Genomic DNA, 27155 nt, shown 5'->3' with positions numbered 1-27155 from the left:
CAGTGATTTCGGCACGCCCACAACATCTGATTTAAGTACATCTCTGAATTTGGGCCCATAGTGCATATCATCCTACAGTTTATAAACTCCTGGGTATGGAGGCTGAATTATCTCATATCACATAATATACATAATATATACTATATCAGGCACAGTCACATATGGGGGCTGCACAGCTAGTGGACCTCCAGTATTATATGCAGTATATACTGGCCGCTTTGCAGGTCTGCAAGTGTATTTATTAGGCACAGAAATTCCCTCTTAATAGCTAATGTTTACCTGAATGGCAGTATTTCAGGTTGATGTTGTGCATTTATTTTTATATCCTAATTATAGTGAATAGATTGAAATGAAACGGATTTGGCAATACTTACAGTACATTACACCCGACAATGCTATGCTAGGCTCATCTTTGCTGTGTGTTCACTGCTAAGATTCATATAAAAATAAATTACAGTGTGTTCTTTACTCAGACGTGTGTACATTAACGTGTCTGCTTGTGTGTGAACACCCGTGTGTATGTGGACAAGAGCCCCAGCTTCTCATACTCGCTGTAACAATTTATTACATCTGTACTTGCTGAATAGAAATTATTCTCCTACTGCAGACAGCAGATGAAAAAGGAGGTATTGTCCCAGTTGTGGTGGGCGGTAGTAGGTGAAGGGTGGCATGAAGCACCAGGTAGTGTGTATGGCACCAGGTGAGGGGTGACATGAACGCTAGGCAGCATGGACACCAGTAAGGTGAGGGTTGGCATGAAGTACCAGGTAGTGTGGGTGGCAGGTGTGGTATGAGGCACAAGGCAGGTTGGATGGTAGCAGGTGAGGTGGAATGTAACACCAGCTAGGTTAAGGTCTATTGGCGAGGAGTGGCATGAAGCACCAGGATGGGTGGACAACAGTAGTTAAAGGGAAAACTGAAGCACCAGGTAGAATGGGATAGCAGTGGGTGAAGGTTGGCATAATGCACCAGGTATATTGGATGGCATAGGTGAGGGGTTACATGAAGCACCAGGAATTGTGGATGGCAGTAGGCGAATGGTGGCATCAAGCACCAGGTAGTGTGGATGGCAGTAGGTGATAGGTGGCACGAGGCAGCAGGTGAGGGGTGACATGAACGCTAGGCAAGCTGGACACCAGTAGTTGAGGGTTGGCATGAAGTACCAGGTAGTGTGGGTGGCAGTAGGTGATGGGTGGTATGAAGTGCAAGGTAGTGTGGATGGCAGTAGGTGAGAGCTGGTATGAGGCACCAGGCAGGTTGGATGGTAGCAGGTGAGGTGGCAGGCATGTAGCACCAGAGTGGCATGAAGCACCAGGATGGGTGGACAACCGTAGTTAAAGGGTAAACTGAAGCACCAAGTAAATTGGAATAGCAATAGGTGAAGGTTGGTATGATGCACCAGGTATGTTGGATAGCAGTAGGTGAGAGGTGGCATGAAACACGAGGTAGTGTGGGTAGCAGTAGGTGAGGGGTGGCATGAAGCACCAGGTAGTGTTGATGGAAGTCAGTGAGGGGTGGCATGAAACACCAGGCAGTGTGGGTAGTATTAGGTGAGGGGTGGCATGAAGCACCAGGCAGGGTTTTTTGGCAGTAGATAAAGGGTGGCATAAAACACCAGGTTGTGTGCATGTCCGCTGAGTGGTGACATGATTATATGGTGAGTAAGCGTAATTTTAGCGGTAGCTGCACTGTGGCAATGATGCTGTGAGACGGCATAGCCGAGATCAGCTGATCTGAGGAGCTCAGGGGTCCTGGACAGGTGCTGGTGTCCTCGGCCAATCACAGTGCAGTATTCCCTGTTCCTAGCTGTCAGGGCAGTAATGTAGTAAGTGACTAGCATTGGCATCTGTGTTACTCCTGCTGATTCCTGATGGAGACCAGCCAGCATTCCCTTTGTAACGATTAACACATTCAGAGGGGCTCAGATGTTGTGAGTGAGGGGGTTTGCTTGAAGCTGCTTTTAAGGAGGGAATGTAGAATACATAATTTCCACGTATATACATAATACAGGGATCCGGACTATAGATTGACAGTAAAAAGGTTGACAATGTGTAGACCAGGGATGGGGAACCTCAGGCCCGGGGGCCGTATAAGGCCCACGGAATAATTTGGTCTGGCCCTCGGAATTTTTTCTGCTAGACTCATCTGGCTAGCACGGTGCCTAGAATGGTATCCTACAGCCAGAATCTATGCAGCAGTGCTGCGTGGAGCGTCCTTAGGACGCTTCAGCCGGCACACTGCTGCCCTTACAGCTCCCAGGACCATCCTCAAGGCGCTCCAGGCATTGCTGCAATCACTGGCAATTGTGGCCCGCCCATGTGTGACATCACATGGAGGGGGCGTGGCCCGTACCGACCAGCGAATAATGTTCTATAGATCAAAATTTTTGTTTGTTAGGTTTAGGGTTGGGCACTTACCGGTGGGTTAGGGTTAGGCATTTACCAGTGGGTTAGGGTTAGGCATTTACCAGTGGGTTAGGGTTAGGCACCAGGAAGGAGGGTTAGGCGCTAGGAGGGACGGCTAGGATCATTCACCAGGAGGGAGGGTTAGGCACCAGGAGGGAGGGTTAGGGTGAAGATTAGGGCTAGACCATTTTTGTGTCTACTATTTTTGTGGAGACCATGTCGACCTTCTTACATGTCGACCATTAGTGTGTCGACTTGTTTGTCCCAGTCGACCTATTGACTGTCTAACATCTGGTGTCTATCTAGACACTGTCGACCTTTTTACTGTCTATCTCTTAATCCACGCCCCATAATACGACTGAATGCATGGCCAGTATACAGGTAAAGCAATAGGCTCAGGGTCATACCAGGTGGATACAGAGAGGACTGTGTATAATCTACGCCGTCAGTCACTGTTATGCTTTCTATCTGGCAGTGACCGGGTCTAAAGAGGCTGCAACTTTGTGCCCACTCAGTGACCATGGTTCAGTTACCACAGCGCCCATTTTTAATAGAGGCGGCCGTTCGTATTTGAGTTGATAGCGGGTCTGGATTACGTGTAATTACTCAGGTAGAAGCTGAGTGTTTGTCCCATCTGACACAGGTGTGATTACATTTGTCTGAAGCAGCAGAATTCAGTGTAAATAAGGGTTCTTGTTGGGTTTTCATTATTCCAACTTCGGTCCTTGCAGAGATGATGAGTCCTTTTATGGACTGTTACGTTTTAACCTGTATCAGAGCTATAACAAAAACCTCATATTGCTACTATTGTAATAAATGCAATACTGTTTTACCCTATTCCCTTACATCTACCAGGGTATCGGATGTGCTCAAAAAATGCATGTGAAAATGTGGAAATTTTTTTTTTTTAACGGTTTTGTTGAAAAAAAAAAAATATATATATTTTTTACATTTTTTTATGTTTTTTATTCTTTGCATTTGAAAACCAAATAAAAACATGTATTTAAACCCATTTCTAAATGTGTTCTCTTAGAACAGTTTTTTTTATTGTTTAAATGGACCAGAAACTGCAGAAATCCAGATAAAATCAGGAGACTAAAAATGGCAATAAACAGTCCATGTGCTTTCATCTTGGGATAACAGTATCTGCTTATTTTTGGTCAGGATGAAAGATGCAGGAAAAAGCACTGGTGAACACAGGCCTTAAATCCACGGTCATTTATAAGCCTCGCACTCACACATCACAGACATATATTCTGTGATTATAATGTTTCAGAAAACTGTAATACATTTTCTGGGCAGCACAGACGGTGTAGTGGTTAGCATTACTGCCTCACAGCACTGAGGTCGTGGGTTCGATTCCCACCACAGCCCTACCTGTGCAGAGTTTGTATATTCTCCCTGTGCTTGCGTGGGGTTCCCTTGGGTGCTCCGGTTTCCTCACACACTCCAAAAATATACTGGTAGGTTAATTGGCTCCCAACGCAAATTAACCCTAGTGTGTGTGTATGTGATAGGGAATATAGATTGTAAGCTCCACTGGGGCAGGGACTGATGTGAATGACCAAATATTCTCTGTAAAGCGCTGCAGAATATGTGTGCGCTATATAAATAACTGGTAATAATTTCCCAGCAAGTAACAAGACACACATGACAGACAGTGCCAATTCGATGCACTACAAAATGCATAACATTGGAATCAGATCTATAAGTTGTATCAGATCTATAAGTTGTATTATTGCCATTAGGATCTGTGTGGTGAAATTAGAGTGGCGTTGTTTGTTGGATTTAGATACCCAGTACACGGGACGCACTATAGAGACGCGTGGAACAGACTAAACGTTCTACAGATTAGACACTTACTACAATGAAACCTATTTCTCATTAGAAGTGTTGCACCCCAGCCTGCACCGTATTAGCTTGTGATGTGTGTCTGATAGTTTCGGCTGCGCTGATGATATTATGTGATATACATTGTGTCACACTCTGCGCGGTTTCTATCCTATCGCCTTCTGTTCACTGTAACACCTCAGATCGGCTGCATGTGTCTATTCGGGAATAGCTCCTCTGCCTGTCACAGCGTTTGCCGGAATCATTTCTCGTTACTAGTATTTATCCATGGGGGTGACTGTAGCACAGTGATTTTAGGAACGAGAACTGCAGAACTCTATAAGTTTGTATCGTCAAAGAGTTTAAACCACATCTGTCCCCTCTTCCTTACATCCTGCTCACAGTTCCGTCCTAGATTCCATATGCAGTCAGGCTGTTGTGTAGATGTATGTGGTAACTTGTGTGTGAAGCAAATGTCTGTCTCTGTACACCCTGTACGCATCAGATACTACTGTACAGCGTACAGTATATGAGTAGCCAACATCTGAGTCGTCATAGCCGCCTTCACTGTGGTTCCAAATGTGTTTGTTTTTTGTTTTCTTTCCCCCATCTTTGGTAACTAGAGTTAAACACGGGCCCAAAATCCAGCGCTGGAGGTGACTGGACATGTGGGAGCCTTCACTCCACACAGCAACCTGAGAATGATAGACCAGTTACACATCTCATCTCTGTAAAGGGGCCTATCCATTAGCAGAACGATTTATCGTTCAGTCGTTCAATGTATCTGCTAATGGATAGACTCTGAATGATGAAAATGCGCTCTCCCGCGGCCGACAAATTTTTTCTTTCGTCTCTCCAACATGTTGGTCAATTATCGCTGACAGATTTTTAGAAATATCTGTCGCGGTGAACGACTAACGATATTTTGAATGAAAATGATTAGAAACATAAAGAAAAAAAATCCACTCCCTGAATGATGTCATGCAATATCGTTCGTCGTTTGCAAAAATCTGTCATGTACATGAGATACCGGTCACCGCAGCCCCAGGAATTTTCAAGGGATAAATCTTTTCTCTTTCATTTTTTGAAAAGGATCTGCTAATGGATGGGTCCCTTAACACTTCCCAATACCACTAGAACACAGGGCGGGTGCAGCTCTCACATATACTGTATGGCGCAAATCCTGGTATTCACACGCCGGATAATCTGCAAATTATCAGTCACAGGGCATTTAGAAGGATTATGGGGTTCTGGATAGTATATAGTTATAGGTTTTCAGAAGCAAAATACTGTACTTCAACCCTTGCATGTGAATCTAGCGAGAGATATATATATATATATATATATATATATATATATATATATATAAATACCATGGGATCCGGCACTCCTTGAAATAACGTTGCTTGGCTGGTTGCCCACACTCTAGTGTAAATGTACAAACCCCTCATCTGTGTGGCACTCCACGCAAAAGAAAAACTCAGTAGTCATGGCTTGAATAGTCAACGTTTCAATGCCTATAGAATTGGCATTTTCATCAGGACATAAAACACAATGAACCCATCTTAACTTAAATAGGCACACCCAGTGAAGCAGCCTCGCTGTAGCGGGACCACGCACCCGCCCGGCGGCACTGAAAAATGACGTCATCACGTAGTAACGTGTGGCGCCTGTGACCATCACCATGGTAACAGATGTATACAACAGAATACATAACACAATGTTGCCATAGCAACACTCAGCAACGTGTAACACAATCAAAGTATCAAAGTAACAAACATAAATGCATATAATGAAGCTGATAGATATATACCGAATATATCAAGGCACATAACGTGACTACTGAGTTTTTCTTTTGCGTGGAGTGCCACACAGATGAGGGGTTTGTGTGTGTATGTGTATATATATATATATATATATATATATATATCTCTGTGTGTGTATATATATATATATATTATATATGTGTGTGTATATATATATATATATATATATATATATATATATATATATGTGTGTGTGTGTATATATATATATATATATATATATATATATATATGTATATATGAAGTCCAGTATTGATCCACACTCACGTCTGAAAATCCAATTGCTGGGGTAGCCACCCAAATGGGATCACCTGTATCCCTTCATACAAAAAATGAACAAAGGGGGTGCACTCACCAGTCTTCTAAAATGAGTTTTTATTTCATCTTTTTAAAAAAATTTTACAGCATCATAGTAAAGCTCCAACGTTTCGGTCCTAGTCATGGACCTTTACGTCGGAGCTTTACTATGATGCTGTAAAAAATTTTTAAAAAGATGAAATAAAAACTCATTTTAGAAGACTGGTGAGTGCACCCCCTTTGTTCATTTTTTATATATGTATATGTGTATGTATATATATATTAGTGATACATTTCACATGCATAACCTGTGCAATATGGCATTTGCTGTACAGTATGTACGTACTTCATACTCATTCATGTTTTATGAAGTTCTTCTACATGTGTGATGTATGTTGTGCTGTTCCTGCACAGATCTATGGGCAATATACCAGTTTGTTTAGAACCGTCTGTACACTGTCGGCATCTTGTCTCAGCCCAGCTTATGTTCTTTTTAGGATTCATTGCTTTGGGGAGGGGGGGGGGTTGAGCTCGTGTCCTTAAATGGAGTCCTTTGACTTATTAACATTTGTTTGAGCGACTTCTATCACAACAGGTGCACAATTATTTTATGAGTAAAATATTATCTGGCAGCCAAATTAGCCGTTGCGAGAGGCAGCCTCGTCTGATGAAATAATCAGCGCTGATACTTAGCATTCTGCAGGAATGTGGTGATACCAGCTCTCTGCCTATCGCACACGTTTTCTGATTTCTGTCGCCGCTCTGACTGGGGTTCACCTGCTTCACACGATCCGAGAAACGTATGCCGGCACACGTCTACATCCATGCATGTGCGCATTCCCTTTTTGTAAAGCTCACGGTGGGTGAATCATGTCTAAGGTGCCAGGTGAGCGATGATTCCTCTAGTCGGGGAGGGGGCCGTGCTGTGAGCAGTGTAAAGTGCTCCGCATTCAGTTATAAAACCCACACGCTCGGAAACCTAAAACTGGCTGCGTCTTTTCTCTATTTTGTTTAAAATAATTTCATCTATGAGAGGGAGCAGACACCTGAGACGTAAAGGACAGCTCATGGGGAGGCTTTACCACCTCTTAGAGGAGCGAATACGTATCTGGGAAACTCGGGGGATTTGATATTTTTTAGGAGAAGGGGGCACATTTATGTCTGGATTCGGTGCTTGCTGAGAGAGAGAGAGACTCTGGCAGGTACCGTTCCTTCCTAACCGAGATGTTTGTCAGGCTGCATCGCCAGAGATGCACACGCCACCGACTCAGGAGTGCAAGCTGGAACCAGTCCAAGCCACAAAAATTAGGGAAGGAGCAGGAGGCGATAGCAAAAAATCCCTGTAATTCTCCTGTATGGAACTGTTGCCTGAGGAGGAGGAAGATGTACAACATGGACCAATAACAGCGGGAACAAAAGCAAAGAAGTCGCTTATTAAACTAATAATTTTTTTTTCTTTTTTTATGCACATTTTTAATAAAAAAAAAGTGTGTGTGTATATATATATATATATATTTATTTATTTATTAGTACTTATGATAATACTTATGTATACACACACATAAATGCAAATATATGTCTATCGCAGCTAACATTTATTTTTAAGGATTTAATTATTTCTGGAAACAAAATATTTCTGACCAGAGTCAAGTTTCCAGGCAAATCATTCAAATTATACTACTAGCTGACTTTAACTCCTGGAAAAGTACAATGGCCATAAAATACATGTTTTATTATTTATGTTAAATTAAAAAAAATAAAAAAGTCACTTTCAAATGTGATTATCAAATATTATTGGCCATAGAAACACTTTGCTGCAATGGGAAATATTTTTGTTTCCTGTAAATACTGTCAATTGTTCTGCAAAAGCCCTCTACTCCCGGCGCAGTGAATAACGCCCTGTTTTATTGCACACTGGATGCCGTCTGACGTTTTTACGATTTCTAAATTACATTTTGCATTTACTACAATAAAATGTTTTATTCTGTGCGTTTGCATTTACAAATAAGTTCACGTTTTATAGTCGGCGGTAACCATTTGTTGTGTTAATTTCCTTTTAGTTTTGTTGTTGTTTTTAAAAAAAAAAAAATTTTATGAACCGAGGTGGTTTTCAGTAACAAGCCGTGTCCGTAAATTATACTTCATAAATAACGGCTCTCAGTGTGAATTATTCCATCAGGAATTACCTGTAACTCTGCTTTAGAAATACTTTCTGTGTTTATATTTGTGCAAAATTCTGTTCTGCATTTCTGCTGAAGCTACAAGACTTGTGTTCTGTGAAGGGTGTGCCTAATGTATGTTTAATATATGTTGGGCTATCAGGAGTTACACCGCTGTAAGGAATGAAGCCTGGCAAACATTTGTACCGAAGCAGCGTAGTATACAGCGTAAATACAGAATGCTTTTAATACAAAAGGACCCTCACATCAGAACCTTGGCGGAGAGTTTCCCTGTAATATGGGGACGTCTCCAGAGACCTCACTGCAGGGTTTGGTTTGTTACCTACAAGGAAGCACCCGGAACGGTGTTAACAAAAAAGCTAAAGAAAGTGAAATAGGTCAGATTCATTCTGTGGTTTACTAAGCACCAGCGTCTGCTCTGTTTGCTTGCTGCCAGAGACAAAGAGTGTTCTTCATCGGCTATAGGAGAGGCAAAGTTTGTGTGGACGCATATCCCAACCAGGCGTCCGCTAACGTGACACGCAGACCATTTTCACCAAAGTGCATTTCCGCCCGTCATTAATCCAACTTTGAGAAACAGACCTTTTATTTTCACAACCGTGGATTACATATAAAATTAGAAATGTACGCTACTATTATTTTTTTATTATTTAAAAGTATTTATATAGTGACGGTATATTACAAAGAATGTTTAATCATTCACATCAGCCCCAGCGGAGCTTCCAGCCTATATTACTTACTGCAGGCTTTTAGTTTACTAGGTTGAGTATTTATTATACTGTATTAAAAAGGTATATTTCATTAGCAGTTACTATTCCAAACAAACGTCCTGAAATCACTAAACAGTAGTTGTAGTCTTGTGCAGTTGTGTGAAATGATTGTCGTGTTTTAGGTACTGACATATTGTGTAAGAATAAAGCAGTTTACACACATTAATTAAATGGTAAAAATAGACTGAAACAAGAAAAGAATATTGATCCTTTAGTAATGAATTGGGTAGCCTGTGACACTAGCAGTTAGGGTGACCCGACCATGCTAGGACATTCTTCCCAAACAGTGACAAAGCCACAGGCCAACCAGCCACCCTGAATTTCACATAATTTATTGTATTTATTTGTGCATCGAAGCCTCAAGTCTCCGGAGTCCCGCTCATAATATTTGTTACATGGGTTAGTAGTGAGTCTTCCCTGGAAATGTTACATCTTCTTTTGTTGCCCCTGGGCCTTAGTCAGACAGTTTGTCCCAGGGTAATTGTGCTCCAGATCAATATCTCTCCATTACACAGAATTACATCCTACCTACCTATAGTCAGGTTCACAAAGATACGCAACGCCCTCAATGTCTGAGCTGTAGCTGCTTCCTCTACAACCGTCTACCTTAAATCCCCCCCCGGACAGTCCCTACTTTCCTGAAATAAACGCAATTTCGGTTTTAACTGATACCTATGTCTGCACATGCAAAATACCCCTTAATGGTAGCCAAGCAATGGGGGCCCAACCAGTAAATATGTTTTTATATCCCAGACTCCATGGTAGCCCTACGCGAGTACTCCTTTCATCCCTTGAGCAGGGAGAGTTCTTAGTAGCGGGCCATTCTTAGTCCTAGAAAAGGTTCAGAAGCTCCTAGTGCTGCTTTTATTCAGATTACCCACCGGGACAAGCTATGACTTCCCGGGGACTGTTCTGTACTACGAGAGGATGTAAATCCTGTACTGTATGTAGAGCAGGTAGCTTTACATTTTAAACTGTGCACACAACAGCAGTTTTACACGCTGCAGGCCTGCATCCTGTAGTCTGGATTAGGAACCTGTCCCCTAGAAGCCAGATCACACGTATTCCGGGTAAATCCCTGCCAAAGGGTGTTTGTTGGTCAGATTATAGTTTCGTTAGGGTACTTTTTTATTTTTGGTCTTAGCTCTTTAGTTATGTAACTGTGGACTCCAATTAATAACGATATTAATTGCCGGCGACTTATTTAGTTATGTATCGCTATGATACTTAACAAATACAGTATGGCGCTGACATTTACCATAACTTTCCTGTCTGGTGAAGCCCACTGCTGTTTTCCTCCGCAGTAGCTGCGTCCTCTGGTGAGTTGCTGACTTATGCGCTCTGTGTTATAACCTGGCGTGTTGTGTTTGAACACAATAAGACTTCAGCCTTTCCAGGCTTTGCTATAGATGGCGTAAGTGGCATGATCATAAACAGCTGTAGGCTAAGCTTTACCCCTGTTTGTTACATATAAATGTCATAACCCCTTTTAGCATCTGAAACTAGCCCTAAAAGGGTTATGCCTTTCTCAGATGAAGACCCACTGTCCTAGGTCTGTAGAGGGAAATACAACTATGAAAACACATGCAGTACCTCAAATACTGTGCTTTCTTCAGTAGGGGTTACAGAAAGGTCTGACGGGGTACAGGTATCTGCATTGAGTTTATTACTGAATGCAAGATTATTTACACATTAATCAAGAGATTCTTTGAACCAGCCGAAAATAATTCCCCCCTGTATATCACTTTTTGTGGCACCATTAGGATCTTTGGATGTTTTAGAAGTACAGTACTACAAAAGTATCACTCAGATGTAGTATTCCTGGTGGCAATCACATCTGCCAGAACCGGGCTCCATGGTGCAAGGAACCATTTCTGAGCATAAGGTGGTAATGGGTACAGAAAGTGGTAATGAGAACAAAACCCTGCATTCTCCACGTTTCACGTCTACTAAGACTTTGTACTCCCAGCTCTGTGTCCGGAACCAGGCAGCGAGATGGTCAGATCACTCCCAATATAAGTCACTCAGAATAAAGGATGTCGGAAAAACACATCATCTGTTTTAACTTCCTGAAGGTCCACATCCGGGTCCTGCAGCTTCCAAAGCCACGCTTGCAAGATGGATCAGAGATTTATTAGTAAAGGAAGTGAGATGCCAGCAATACTAAGGGCTAAATTTACTATGACTCTTTTCAAAGTAGTTTTGGCTGCTGTATTTAAAAAAGAAAACACAGAAGATGCAGCAGCTATGAAACATACCTATTGTAACTGCTCTCCCATGATGTCGGGGAGACTCTTGAAGTTTCAAGGAGTACCCTGGGTCCCTGGCAGACTAAGGGCTCAATCAAATTAGTTACAATGTACTTGCGGGTGCGAGTCATCGGGACAACGGGCACCCTTGACGCTGAAAAATGCAAGCAAAATTAAGCGAATTTGGGCTCTGAGCCGGCCGCAAAGGGTGCATGGTGCTGGTTCGTTGTTGACGTTTTAACGCCTCTACAACGGCAACTCACAACCTTCGCTATTAATTGGATTGACCTCCCACATCCCGCCCACTTCCTAGTGAAATGTGCATAATGTTGCGATTTGTGGATCCTTGGTCAGGGGGCGTGTACAAAATTACGAGAAACCCCCCCCCCCCCATCCGTAGTCAGCTGCATCTCGCCTCCAGGGTTCCCCCAGAGGTAGAATATAAATATAGTCCATGTATGCTTTTAAAAGCACAGCATAATAAATCTGCATTCCACAAGCGCAATGGTTCCCTTCTGTGCTCACAGGGCTAAGGTTTCCTCAGGATGGTCATTACTTCATACATTTAGCAAGCATTATCTCCTGGCTGTCACTACACCAGAGGGCACAATATTCTGGAAGCAATAGATCAATAATAGCTTTTTTTTTTTTTCTGTGCATGAATTGATCTGTTCTTGATTGTTTGACATTGAATAACGAAATGTAAGTTGATGAACGGGTGCTTGAAAGCACATAGACAAGAATAACACATAAGCGTCCCCCAGCACACTGCTATATAAACCAGTAGAAAAGCTGCCATTCTACGGGACAGGTTGCATTAGATGCAAGATGCTGCCGACAGCTCATACCGCACAATTATAGTGGCTAATTTCTGCTTGCGCCTCAATAGGCTGCGAAAATCAGCGAGGGACACACCCATGAAGCCGTCCTGGTGGCAGCTTTTGGGCAATTGAATCGGTCCCTAGTTGTCAACGCTGAAATTTTAGTTGCACACATTTGCAAATATATCATAAGCCACTCAATGCTTCACGGCTCTTCTGCTGAGAGTGGTTCTATCTCTAAGCAATGAGAGTACCTATATATTGGGGGAGCGCTAACTTACAAGGATGTACCACAAGAGCCTCCAAAGTGACAAAGTACAAGGCCCAGCGCTACCCACCCGTTATATGACCCTCCGGTAACAACACACAAAATGGAACTTACTCAAATAAATTTATAGGCTGAAACGGGGAAGGGCAATCTAGATAACAAGCCCCGCCATACCTGATTACTGGGTACATGCTGTAGGTGAGGGCTGCCGTGGAGGCTACGAAGTAATGAAATCACCAGGTAAACATAAATGTATTTATTTCATCTTATGTGTAACACAAGACCACTCCCTGTTGTTAATATTTGCAAATATCAAACACTGCATTATATTTTTATTAGTGTTCATTAACAAAAAAATATATATTAATCCAAGTCTAAGTATACTTATTACAATTTAATCTGTAATATAATCTGGATTTATTTCCTTCCCGTTTCTTTATATCTACACTTGAATGCACTCTCTGTGGATGTAATAAGTCACTTTAATTGTTTCTGGTACTGTGAGATTACTTTGTGTATTTACTAATAACGATGTGTAAAAGAATTAGAAGTTATTCAGCGATTTGTGCGCCGCATGACAGTGAGTGGTCTAGCCACCACAACCCACGGAAGTATTCATTTGTAGTGTAAAGACGAATTTAATTTAAAAGTGTATTTGATCATAATAACCTCCATATCATTAGTTTTCTCACAATAACCTCCATATCATTAGTTTTCTCACAATAACCTCCATATAATTTGTTTGTCACAATAACCTCCATATAATTTGTTTGTCACAATAACCTCCATATAATTTGTTTGTCACAATAACCTCCATATAATTTGTTTGTCACAATAACCTCCATATCATTAGTTTTCTCACAATAACCGCCATATCATTAGTTTTCTCACAATAACCTCCATATCATTAGTTTTCTCACAATAACCTCCATATAATTTGTTTGTCACAATAACCTCCATATAATTTGTTTGTCACAATAACCTCCATATAATTTGTTTGTCACAATAACCTCCATATCATTAGTTTTCTCACAATAACCGCCATATCATTAGTTTTCTCACAATAACCTCCATATCATTAGTTTGTCACAATAACCTCCATATCATTAGTTTTCTCACAATAACCTCCATATCATTAGTTTTCTCACAATAACCTCCATATCATTAGTTTGTCACAATAACCGCCATATCATTAGTTTGTCACAATAACCGCCATATCATTAGTTTTCTCACAATAACCTCCATATCATTAGTTTTCTCACAATAACCGCCATATCATTAGTTTTCTCACAATAACCTCCATATCATTAGTTTGTCACAATAACCTCCATATCATTAGTTTTCTCACAATAACCGCCATATCATTAGTTTTCTCACAATAACCTCCATATCATTAGTTTTCTCACAATAACCTCCATATAATTTGTTTGTCACAATAACCTACATATCATTAGTTTGTCACAATAACCTCCATATCATTAGTTTTCTCACAATAACCGCCATATCATTAGTTTTCTCACAATAACCTCCATATCATTAGTTTGTCACAATAACCTACATATCATTAGTTTCTCACAATAACCTCCATATCATTAGTTTTCTCACAATAACCGCCATATCATTAGTTTTCTCACAATAACCGCCATATCATTAGTTTTCTCACAATAACCTCCATATCATTAGTTTGTCACAATAACCTCCATATAATTTGTTTGTCACAATAACCTCCATATCATTAGTTTGTCACAATAACCTCCATATAATTTGTTTGTCACAATAACCTCCATATAATTTGTTTGTCACAATAACCTCCATATAATTTGTTTGTCACAATAACCTCCATATCATTAGTTTTCTCACAATAACCGCCATATCATTAGTTTTCTCACAATAACCTCCATATCATTAGTTTTCTCACAATAACCTCCATATAATTTGTTTGTCACAATAACCTCCATATAATTTGTTTGTCACAATAACCTCCATATAATTTGTTTGTCACAATAACCTCCATATCATTAGTTTTCTCACAATAACCGCCATATCATTAGTTTTCTCACAATAACCTCCATATCATTAGTTTGTCACAATAACCTCCATATCATTAGTTTTCTCACAATAACCTCCATATCATTAGTTTTCTCACAATAACCTCCATATCATTAGTTTTCTCACAATAACCTCCATATAATTTGTTTGTCACAATAACCTACATATCATTAGTTTGTCACAATAACCTCCATATCATTAGTTTTCTCACAATAACCGCCATATCATTAGTTTTCTCACAATAACCTCCATATCATTAGTTTGTCACAATAACCTACATATCATTAGTTTCTCACAATAACCTCCATATCATTAGTTTTCTCACAATAACCGCCATATCATTAGTTTTCTCACAATAACCGCCATATCATTAGTTTTCTCACAATAACCTCCATATCATTAGTTTGTCACAATAACCGCCATATCATTAGTTTGTCACAATAACCGCCATATCATTAGTTTGTCACAACAACCTACATATCATTAGTTTGTCACAATAACCTCCATATCATTAGTTTCTCACAATAACCTCCATAACATTAGTTTCTCACAATAACCTCCATAACATTAGTTTGCCACAATAACCTCCATAACATTAGTTTGTCACAATAACCTCCATATCATTAGTTTGTCACAATAACCTCCATATCATTAGTTTCTCACAATAACCTCCATATCATTAGTTTCTCACAATAACCTCCATATCATTAGTTTCTCACAATAACCTCCATATCATTAGTTTAGGAGGTTGCGTCTTCGCCTTTCTCCTCATTCTCTTTCCTACCTATGTCCTTGTCCTGCAATGTAATGTACTGTAAGTCACTGGTTTCTTGGTCACTTATTTGTTTATGTAAGGCCCTGCGGAACACTTGTGGCGCCATGTAAATGAAGGAGAATAACAATACTTGTGGTCTCCAACTTTAATGTTATGTAAAGTCCAAATGGGAAATTGCAGGTAATTAACTCTGTGAGGGATGTTGTTGCATCTTTATTGCAGTTATTGGTAACATTATAGGTGCATTGCCATTTTTGGGGGAATTTACTGTAATTTTTCTCTTAAATGGTGCGTCCACCTTAGTTTTCATAAGGGCTTACAAATTGGGAATCTCTTTCTTCATTAGTGAATGGTTTCAGAATACAATTAGCACAAGTGATAAACCCAAACAGAATTGTCTTTATGTAAGAAATAATTAATTTGTAAACTGTGCTTGAAAAAAAGAAATTCGAACAAGTGATCTTATCACACAAAGAAAGATTGGAAAAAATCACTCTCTTATTGGAACTACCGGATCCTGAAATCCATTACAAGTAGTGTTTTATCAATCAATCAGAATGGTTGCTCGTGAATTGATCCAATCAGAATAGTCGAATGACATGAGACCTGCCATAAAACAAAAAGCAAAAAAAATCCTAAAGATTTCTCATGATACTGTATTCCCTGAGGAAGTCTGCATTACACAGATGAAACGCGTTGATGATACCGTAAACATTATTCCGCAAAGTCTGTCTCCCTGTGTGGTTCAGAGACACAACATGAATAAAGTAATTCACGTGCACAATAAATGAGAGGCCCACAAGGGCAGGGTGAGAAACCTTTACAAACTCTGAGGCTGCTGAACTGCTTTGTCCTCTGACCTGATGTACAGGAGCTTCCTCCAGACATCTATACCACAGCACACAAGAACACAGTAGCTCTGTGTACAAAACCCCCTTCAAAGCGTACTGCAACCTAAAGCGCACCTTTGCTCGCTCAGGGAAACTGACTGTAACAAACTTCCAACATAAATTGTGTTATAGGCATTGCTTTGGTCATTGCTGCTACACACCAAAGGACACAGGGCCTGATTCAGAGCTGGACGCTCTGACAAGAGCGCTCGCTCTGAATCAGGGCCGTCCTACCTAAAATTGGAGCCTCCTGGCCGCTCACATAGCTGTGGGTGATCACCCACAGCTTATGCAAGCGGCCAAAAAGATGGTCGCGATGGTCAAGACCATCGCGACCATCGGGCTTGCGACGAGACCCTGCAGTAGGGTCTCGCTGCCGCAAGCCCAGGAATGCTATTGGCTCTATCAGAGCCAAAAGCACTCCCACTGACATCACTAGTGACACCGACGTCACTAGTGATGTCAGTGGGGCCGGACCCAGACGGTAGGCGTTCCCATGGGAACGCCTCTGTCTGGGCAGCAACGCCCCCGGCACGCCCACCAAAGGGGGCGTGCTGTCACTCACCATCGACAGCACGTCCCCTTTGGTGCGAGACCCATAGCGACGGCTGGCCGTCGCTATGCGGGTCTCGCGCATGCGCACGACGGAGCTCCCTCCGTCGTGCGCATGTGCACATGGGCACCATCGACCCGCTCGCGAGCGGGTCTGAATCAGGCCCACAGTTTGAATTGAATTTCCCCCCTTAAATATAGGAAAAGCACAAACCATGAACAGCTTAAATTGTTTAACCACCTGTGACTGCTGAAGGCTCCGTTCTACAAGCAGTAACATGACAATACTGTACAGTGTATATCAATTCATACATTTCTGTGCTATTTTCTGCATGTTAGAAATTAATTTTTGTAACGTTTTATTAAAATATTAAGACCTTTTTAAAACCATTATATCAGACTGTCGTCTCTGCTGTAAATACACACACACACACACACACACACACACACACACACACACACACCAACCATACTATATTAGGCTATAACTCTCATTGCTTTATCAGAGTGCTTTTTTCACAGTTTTGGAATAGATTATTACAACCTTAAATATTTTGTTTGTGGAATTTACTGCATTAATGATTTTGATTGTTGGAGAAAAGTTCTACATTGATTAGCTGAAGTCTCTGGATTTGCTGTGACTCTCTCTGTATTGTAGAATGTAGCTGAATTTGGCAATTTCAGGTAAAGTACCTCCTTCCACTGGCAAATGAATACAATAATTGGCTTACTGGCAGTGTTGTGGTCCTGTTGGCATGGGTTTCTGATTGCTTTTAACTTTAAATTCTAGTTTTAAATTAAATATGAAGTTTTTAATAAGCATAAATGCACAATTTTTCTTAACGGCATGTTCCTAAGCGCTGCGTAAATGCCAGGTGCCTTGTGCCGCCCGCTACTGACCAATCAGAAGGTGGATTTTCCACTATGAAACATTGTGTTTATTTTATATTGGCACAAGTGGTTTTTCACCAACAGACATCACTGGACTATATTTTACTGGCTGCAATTTGACTGCTGTATCCAAACAGAATCGTTTTAAAGGCCATTTAGATTATTATTGCCCAGCTGTCTTTTTGGCTACAAAATCATACCAAGCATTCATTAAAATGTTTCCCTCACTTATTGCACAGATAATAATGCTGTTCCTATAGCTCCTTTTTAATTTAATGCATTTTTTTGACCCAATAATACAAGCGCGAGGTGCGTTGTCCCAAAAGGCCCGGGAAATTGTATCACTAGGAATGATAAATTACAATGGAATTCCTCACTGGATTTCTGCATTACTTATCCTGAGTTGAGTATATTGTTGACACAATAAATTAAATTCTCACTTACTGTAGGTCAAACACAAAAAAACAAACTTCATTTAATTAAGGGTCACGTCATGTTCCTAGGGTGCCAGGGGTCTGATATAACTGTTCTGGTATCACTGTTACTGTATGACGTTTAACTGGGAGTTACCCAATTAACCATCGCTGGTACCCATTGTAGGGTATTTAGTTATTGTCCGAGATTACTTTTCACGGTAGTATCTTTAGATAATATCACGGTTCTTTGTGTGCAACTCTTAATACTTTTCTTTTGTTACGATTGTCTTTTATTTGTTTTGGAGTTGTTCGCTGCGATCCGGGCGCACACAGCTGCTAAATCTGCTTTGTTATATCTCCGTCCGCTCCGTGATCAGCAGTATTTATGGAGGCACATTTCTGGGACTTGAGGGGGCACTGAGCACCTCATAACGCAGTGCCAGTCCCAGCTCTCTAGACAATGACTGCACTGCAATCTGTTTGCCATTTGTACAATTAGACCCGTATAATTGGCTGTGTGCATGTGTAATAAGCAATAAGACACAGTGTGATGTGATGATAGCAAAACATAGCAAATCCTATTTAACCCCCTGCAAGTTCCATTTCACGTACATTTATTTACTAATGCCCCATTATGGTGTCTGAGTGGCTGTACAATGGATATGACTGTACTTTATGGTAATGGTGTTAACGATTTGTTTATTATTTATGATATTATGTGGAGTCGCCGTTGTGGAGCCATTACAGTACAGATTTGTAATCAGAACCTCACAGCGTCAATATGGCTGCCGGCAGCGCCATGTGGAAAAGACAAAACGATCTCTGAGCGATTAACAACATTGTTCTCGTCACTTTTTTACTTAGTGCAGCTGTCCGCACAGACTAAAACAGGAGTACCACCATCACTGTATGACAAACCAATAACAAGTTATATAATCAAAGTAGTATGCTGTAGTAACATCCGCAGCCTGTAGGTGTCACTATTTACACTGATGCCTATGGAAATATCTCTGAGAATGCTTTCATACACAGTAATTGGAACAGTGATATCTACAGGCTAAAGAAGGTATTGCAGTCTACACACAGTCATGTAAGAGGATATGTCTGGGGCAGTGCAAACAAAATGTATGTTTATGGCAAATGAACAGTTACTTTGTACTTTTAGTGTCCCTTACTCCATTTGTCAGTCTACGACTATAGGGCCTGATTCTGAGTTGGGCGCAGCGGCAATGTTTAATAACTGCGCCTGAGTAGCACTGCGCGCACCCCAATTTTGTTCATACGGCGTCGCAGCAATGTTAGACGCACGGTAGCAAAATATGTATGGGGCTTTCCTGGGCGGTGGCTAGGAGGTAACAGGGATGTGGCTATACAGACGCACGTAGAAATTACGTCTTATGGGAGTGTCGCACGCATGTCGCCGATAGTGGTAGCTTCATGGGCCCAGAATCGTTCACGTAGATGGCCATACTCAACGGATAATCTACACCTGCCATAGGGCTGGCGCAAGTTTCGATGGTGCGGCCGATGGTGGCGGCAAATATGCTCCAAGCGGTATTGCATCGTGTATGGACGCTGACAGTGGGCGTTTCAGTCCTTGCACATTTGCATAAAGTCGCGGACGCGACTGCGGCAAAACTCGCAGACACGGAAGACCTGCATCTCAGACACGGTCCATCGTCAGCTTGTTTAGACCTTCATTAAATGTAACAGAATATTGTTATAGTGATTAGAACATCATCCTCCAACTTAGCGTTACTATTATTATAAAGCCACCTTAACAGAGCAGATTTAGTTATATAGCACACGCATTACAATTAACAGATCCTAACGTTTAAAGGCTAAAATACTATTATTACTGCTACACCTGTTACACAGTGACGGAAGTATAGATATAATATATACATGGCCCGAGTTACACTGTTATGTGTCGTGTCACTTGCAGTTAATCACATTGGTGTTTTATAGGTGACTGTCTGAGATTTGTGCTTGCAACTTTGTTATTTAGTTTTGTTTTATTGTTTTTGCTATTCTGTTCCTGTTACTATGCTGCGTTATTAAATTATAACTCATTATTAATGTGTCGGACAGAAACAATGGTTGCTGTGGCTGAAGGCGTCTAACCTGGGATTTGGTTATAGAATTCGTCATTCCTGACTTTTGGTGTGTATAAGAAGCTCACACATGGCCGTCATTACGCGGTATTGTCTCTGTAAATAATCATTCTCGGATCAGCGCCACACGACCTGACTGCCACCACGGTACAGTCACTTGGTAGAGAACCAGAGACCAGTAAAGAAATTAGCACTTGATGATGTTTATTGTATTTTGCTCAGGAAATAATTATAGTTCAACATTTTTTTGGAAACACAATTTGGATTTTTTTGAAGTGTTTATACAGGTGGGACAAACCGCTCTAAATTCCTGGGCTTTAATGACTTGTGCCGCTCGCAGTTCACACCGTGGTTTGCTGACACTCTGCCGCTGCCAGCAGAACATTAGAATCGCGAAAATCGACAAAGCAAGTTACAGAAATGGGATTAACACGTTTATTAGGGAGGGACAATTCTGATGCCAGAGGTTGTTATTGGAAAAATACCTGTCCTTTAATGTCCACAATACCATACAACTACTGATGTCATTCACATTGATGTATAGGTCATGAAAACGTAAGAAAATATTAGTGCAATCATTAGTATAAATTAAACGAAATAATTAAACTATCTTTCTTGCTGCTATTTTATGACATACAGGTTTCCAATAAGGTTTTTTCCATCAGCTGGTAATTGAGCATATATTCATGGGCAGTTGGAAACTGCACAGTGCTTACAGAATTACCAGTGGTCTCTCTCTCTCTCGCTGTCTGTATCTCTCTCTCTATGGGGCCTATTCATCATCGATAAATGGCCCGGTAACCATGCGGAAACTTTAGGTTTTTAAGTTACCGGCTATTCATCATCAAGGGTCCAAATAGGACTGAAAGTATTCGGAATTTGCTTCCGAGAACAAGCGCCATCTCCGGAAAGAGATAGGAGGGTTTCCAGGGATGCGAAGAGGGATGCATGCGAATCCCTCCGCTGCCTCCTCACTACCACCCCGGCGGCTTTGTGCATGCTGCGTAGTCGCGCCGACGGGGGGATACGGCCCCCGATGATGAATAGGCCATTATATCTTTATCTATTAGTGTTCATTCTAGCACCCTGCACCTGTCACAACCCTGTGCAGTTCCTCTTTCCTGCCTGGGGTGTTGCTCTCTGCTCTGGCGCATCTAGCACACTCAGCTAATGCAGCAACCTGCTGAGATACAGACCAGAGTGTGCTAGAAGCACCAGAGCAGAGAGTGACACCCCAAGTAGGAAAGAGGAACTGCACAGGTTGTGACCGGTGCAGGGTGCTAGAATTAAAACTATTTCATCTACCTATATCTATCCAGAATTTGCTGGATCCGTTATAAATAAGTTGCAGTACAGAATTGAAGTTTGATACATTATAAAACCTATATTGCCATTGACACAAATGATGGCGTGTTTCGTGGCTGCAGGATGACCACTTCCTCAGTATACATGTACAGATCATTATCAGTTCCATACACAACTATTAGATCTGCCCCTGTAGCTCAGTTTGCATGTACGAAGGCACGCTATCTGGCCATCAGCGGAGAATCTAGTGTTTGCTCCAGAGATACAAGTTGTCAGTACTGGCTTCATCCAGTCTCTGTGTCATTGTTATGTAGTCAGTGCGCTTAACCCGTCAGCCGCCCGTTCCCCAGTAACAAATTGGAATCTCTGCTGGGGTCACTGCTGGTCTGACTGCGTCACCACATCAATCTAATGGGGTTGTGGGTTTTTTTGTTTGTTTTACAGTAAAATATTGCGTTACATTTATTTGTGCTGAGTAACCTATAACCATCCTCCTTGTTTTTAGAAATTAAATGACCTAAATAAATAAACATAGAACAGCTTAACGTTGTGTGAGCGAGTGCGTTAAGAGCCGCGTGTACCCTGCATTCTGCCTGGCACTTATTCATTCATTATTTATTACCACCTAAACTAGCGAATGTCATCGGGACTAGTGCTGTATTGAAGCTGTTGTATAGGAATATGCCAGAGGCGTTCAGTATCATTCACATAGCTAGGAGTACTTGTGTTATGGAAATTATTATTATTATTATTATTTTTAAATTAGTATTATATGATATATCAGTTGTGAATGAGTAGATGGTCTTTTGGAAATTCCAGGGTTCTTGGTTACAGTACACACCAGGGAACATTGTCCCTGATTGTTGGTTTTCATTGGTCCTTCATACCCCAACCCTCCAAAACATCAGAGGTACGGTGGTCACAGGGAACAGTGACAATATATAGAGGCTGTTATGCAGGTGGCATGTTAGCAGTAGTATATGGCAGCACAGGGACTGGGGTTATCAGTGGTGGATACATATATGTTCCAGGTGAGCGATAACAGAAGTATATGGCAGCACAGGGGCTTGGGGATATTAATGGTGGTCATAGGCGTGTTCCAAGTGAGATGTAACAGAAGTATATGGCAGCACAATGACTGGGGATATCAGTGGTGGATACATACATGTTCTGGGTGAGATATAACAGACAGAAGTATACGGTAGCACAGAGACTGTGGATATGAGTGCTGGATAAATCTAACTTCCAGGTGAGATATAACAGGCAGAAGTATATGGTAGCACAAGTAATGGGTATATCAATGGTGGATACACATAATTTCCGGGTGAGCTATAACAGACAAGTATATGGTAGCCCAAAGACTGGTAATATCAATGGTGGATGGCTACATGTTCCGGGTGAGAGATATAACATACAAGTATATGGTAGCACCTGGGGATATCAGTAGTGAATAGATGCATGTTCCTGGTGAGATCTAACAAACATGTATATGGTAGCACAGGGACTGGGGGATATCAGTGGTGGATACATACATGTTCTGGGTGAGATATAACAGACAGAAGTATATGGTAGCACAAAGACTGGTAATATCAATGGTGGATGGCTACATGTTCCAAGTGAGATATATAACATACAAGTATATGGTAGCACCCGGGGATATCAGTAGTGAATAGATGCATGTTCCAGGTGAGATATAACAAACATGTATATGGTAGCACAGGGACTGGGGATATCAGTGGTGGATACATACATGTTCCGGGTGAGAGATGACAGAAGTATATGGCAGCACAGACACCATGGGGTCATCAGTGGTGGATACAGACGTTATGTAAGTGAGATATACCAGACATGTTGGAGCAGTGTATGGTGGCACATGGTTTGGTAATGTTAATGCTACAGATAATTTCCAGGTGAGAGATAGCCGATATTTGTGAGGGGTATATGGTAACATAAGGTTTTGGGATCTTAGTGGCTGTTACAGATGTTATTCAGGAGAGGTTTAACGGATGGGTTGGGTATAAGATCCCAGCTGTCAGGAAGCCGGCTGCCAGAATACTGACAGTAAAGGTAAGTCTCCTACCACTAACCCTTACCCCTACCTCTAACCCTCCCTCCCCAGTGCCTAATCTAACCTCCCCCCTAGTGCCTAACCCTAACCCTCCCCCGCACCCTAAACCTAACCCTCCCCCGTTAGTGTCTATCTCTAAACCTAACCCTCCCCTAACCCTTGATGCTTACCTTCACGATGCCGGCGGTCAGTATACTGGAGCCGGGATCCCGACTGCTGTTTAGCAGACATGTTGGAGAAGTATATGGTGGCATTGGGTTTGGGTGTACTGGTGGCTATTACAGACAATTTTCAAGGTGAGATATCACAGACGTGTTGGAGGAGGAGTATATGGCAGCAGATGGTTTAGGGGTATTAGCTGCTTTTGTAGATACAGTATTTTGTAGTTGAGACATAACAGATGTTGGCGTAAGTATATGGTGGCTTAGGGTCTGGGGATATCAGTGGTGATTGCAAGACATTCTCATAGTGATATATAACAGACATGTTGTAGGAGTATATGGTGGCATTAGGTTTGAGGATATTAGTGGCTGTTACAGACATTTTCATAGCGAGATAAAAGAGACGTAATGAGGAGTATATGGCGCTGGGTTTGGGGATATTAGTGGCTCTTACAGACATTTTCATAGTGATGTATAAGAGATTTATAGTGAGGAGTATATGTTGGCACAGCTCTGCGGATATTAGTGATGTTTACAAGACGTCCTCAGGGTGAGATATAACACATGTTGGAGGAGTATATGATGGCACAGGGTTTGGGGATATTAGTGATCGTTACAAGACGTCCTCAGGGTAAGATATAACACATGTTGGAGGAGTATATGTTGGCACAGCTCTGGGGATATTAGTGATCTTTACAAGACGTCCCCAGGGTGAGATATAACACATGTTGGAGGAGTATATGGTGGCACAGCTCTGGGGATATTAGTGATCTTTACAAGACGTCCCCAGGGTGAGATATAACACATGTTGGAGGAGTATATGGTGGCACAGCTCTGGGGATATTAGTGATCTTTACAAGACGTCCTCAGGGTGAGATATAACACATGTTGGAGGAGTATATGGTGGCACAGGGTTTGGGGATATTAGTGATCTTTACAAGACGTCCTCAGGGTGAGATATAACACATGTTGGAGGAGTATATGGTGGCACAGGGTTTGGGGATATTAGTGATCGTTACAAGACGTCCTCAGGGTGAGATATAACACATGTTGGAGGAGTATATGGTGGCACAGGGTTTGGGGATATTAGTGATCGTTACAAGACGTCCTCAGGGTGAGATATAACACATGTTGGAGGAGTATATGGTGGCACAGCTCTGGGGGATATTAGTGATCTTTACAAGACGTCCCCAGGGTAAGATATAACACATGTTGGAGGAGTATATGGTGGCACAGCTCTGGGGGATATTAGTGATCTTTACAAGACGTCCCCAGGGTGAGATATAAGACATGTTGGAGGAGTATATGGTGGCATATGATCTGGGGATATTAGTGATCTTTACAAGACGTTCTCAGGGTGCGATATAATAGACATGTTGGAGGAGTACATGGTGGCACAGCTCTGGGGATATTAGTGATCTTTACAAGACGTCCTCAGGGTGAGATATAACATACATGTTGGAGGAGTATATGGTGGCATATGATCTGGGGATATTAGTGACCCTTACAGACATTTTCATAGTGATATATAAGAGATTTATAGTAAGGAGTATATGGTGGCACAGGGTTTGCGGATATTGGTGGTGTTTACCAGATATTTTCATGGTGAGATATAACAGTCATGTTGGAGGAGTATATGGTGGCATAGGTCTGAGGATATTGGTGGTCTTTCCAAGACGTTCTCCGGGAGATATATAACAGACAGAAGAATATAGGGGCACGTGGTTTGCTGGATTCCTAAATACTTGGATAATCTAATCAGTTGATGCATTTTGTTGTCCTTCCGTGGCTGTTTCGGGGATAAACGCAGCGGAACAGAGGCCTCTGTACTTTGCACGCTATAAGTATGTTTCCTGCGCTGCCGACCTGCAGTCCTGGAACACAATTGAGGCATTTATAAACGTCTCATTTACAGAAGGAGAGCAGCATATGGAGGCACCAACAATAGCTATCTGATGCCGAGACAAAGAGATGACAGTTTGCTGGTGTTAGAAAGTCATTCAGAACTTAATCATTTTGCTTCAGCTGTTGTAACCAAAGATAGATGAAATAATAGAGATCTTTGTGTTTGTTGCTGCTGAAGCCTTTATCTTATGATGCATTTGGGGCCTTTGGTGTAGAAAGCAGTTTAACCTAAATTTGGACTTGAATGCGTTGTTGAAGCTCGGTCTTCGGACACCACAAAGTGGTCTTTCATCTCCCAGGACCTTCTATTCAATTGTTTCTTTCTTTCACTTTCTCCTGTGTTTTCCTCCACTTCATTATGTTTTATTTTTTTTTTGCTGCTTTTTTGACATTTGAAAGATGAACAGTTGAAAAAAAAACGAAAAAAAAACCCAGCAAATGCTAAATGCTGAGCCCAATGTGTGATGTGAGAACATCAGAGAGATTCTACTGTATATACTGAGTGCGCAGCCCGGCGTCCACCAGTCTCAGGGGCCAAACGGAATTTCACTTCCACAGGGACGGTCACAAGTGTAGCAGTAACAGAACAATGTTCTCCAGCTCTGGGGAGACCAATAAACTGTGTATTAATCAGTAAGTGATTAGTATGGATCACTGAGGGGGTGAGCTGCCATCGAGGAACCATGAGGCTTTGTTCCTGGCAGTGGTGTTATTCCCCTTATTATATGGCCTTGGTGTTATAATTATTATATGGCAGTGGTGTTATTCCCCATTTTTATATGGCCTTGGTGTTATTATTATATGGCAGTGGTGTTATTCCCCATTTTTATATGGAATTGTGTTATGCCACCTTATTATAAGGCATTTTTATGCCCCATTATAATATAGCTTAGTTATGTCCCATTATTATTATATAGCTTTAGTTATGCCCCATTATTATATAGCATTGTGATATGCCCTCTTATTATATGGCTTTGTTATGTCCACTTAGAATATGGCATTGTGTTATCCCCACCTATTATATGGCATTGCTATCCCCACCTATTATATGGCATTGTGTTACACCAACTTATTATATGGCATTGGTGTTATGCCCCCTTATTATATGGTATTGATGTTATGCCTCTGTATTATATGGCTTTGATGTTATAATTGTTGTATGGCATTAGTGTTATGCCCCCCTTATTGTATGGTTTTGTGTTATCCCCTCTTATTATGGCATATATACAGGCATATATTGTGTTATGTCCCCTTATTATATGGTATTGGCATTAAGCCCCTATACTATAGGGTATTGGTGCTATGGCCCATTATATGGCATTGTTATGCCACCTTGCTATTTAGCATTGGTGTTATGCCCACTTATTATATGGAATTGTGTTA

At 41.4% G+C, this 27155-nt stretch overlaps 1 protein-coding gene across 13 annotated transcripts in view; it reads left to right on the top strand.

Annotated features, from left to right (window-relative positions):
- The window catches only part of SOX6 (SRY-box transcription factor 6), a 448338-nt gene that overhangs the window by 257556 nt on the left and 163627 nt on the right, over positions 1–27155 (top strand). The window lies entirely within an intron of this gene.

Source organism: Taudactylus pleione, unplaced genomic scaffold, assembly GCF_031769625.1.
Source record: "Taudactylus pleione unplaced genomic scaffold, aTauple2 ptg000515l, whole genome shotgun sequence".
Classification (NCBI taxonomy): domain Eukaryota; kingdom Metazoa; phylum Chordata; class Amphibia; order Anura; family Myobatrachidae; genus Taudactylus; species Taudactylus pleione.
Note: the sequence above shows the minus strand (reverse complement) of the source record. Positions and strands in the feature narration are given on the sequence as shown.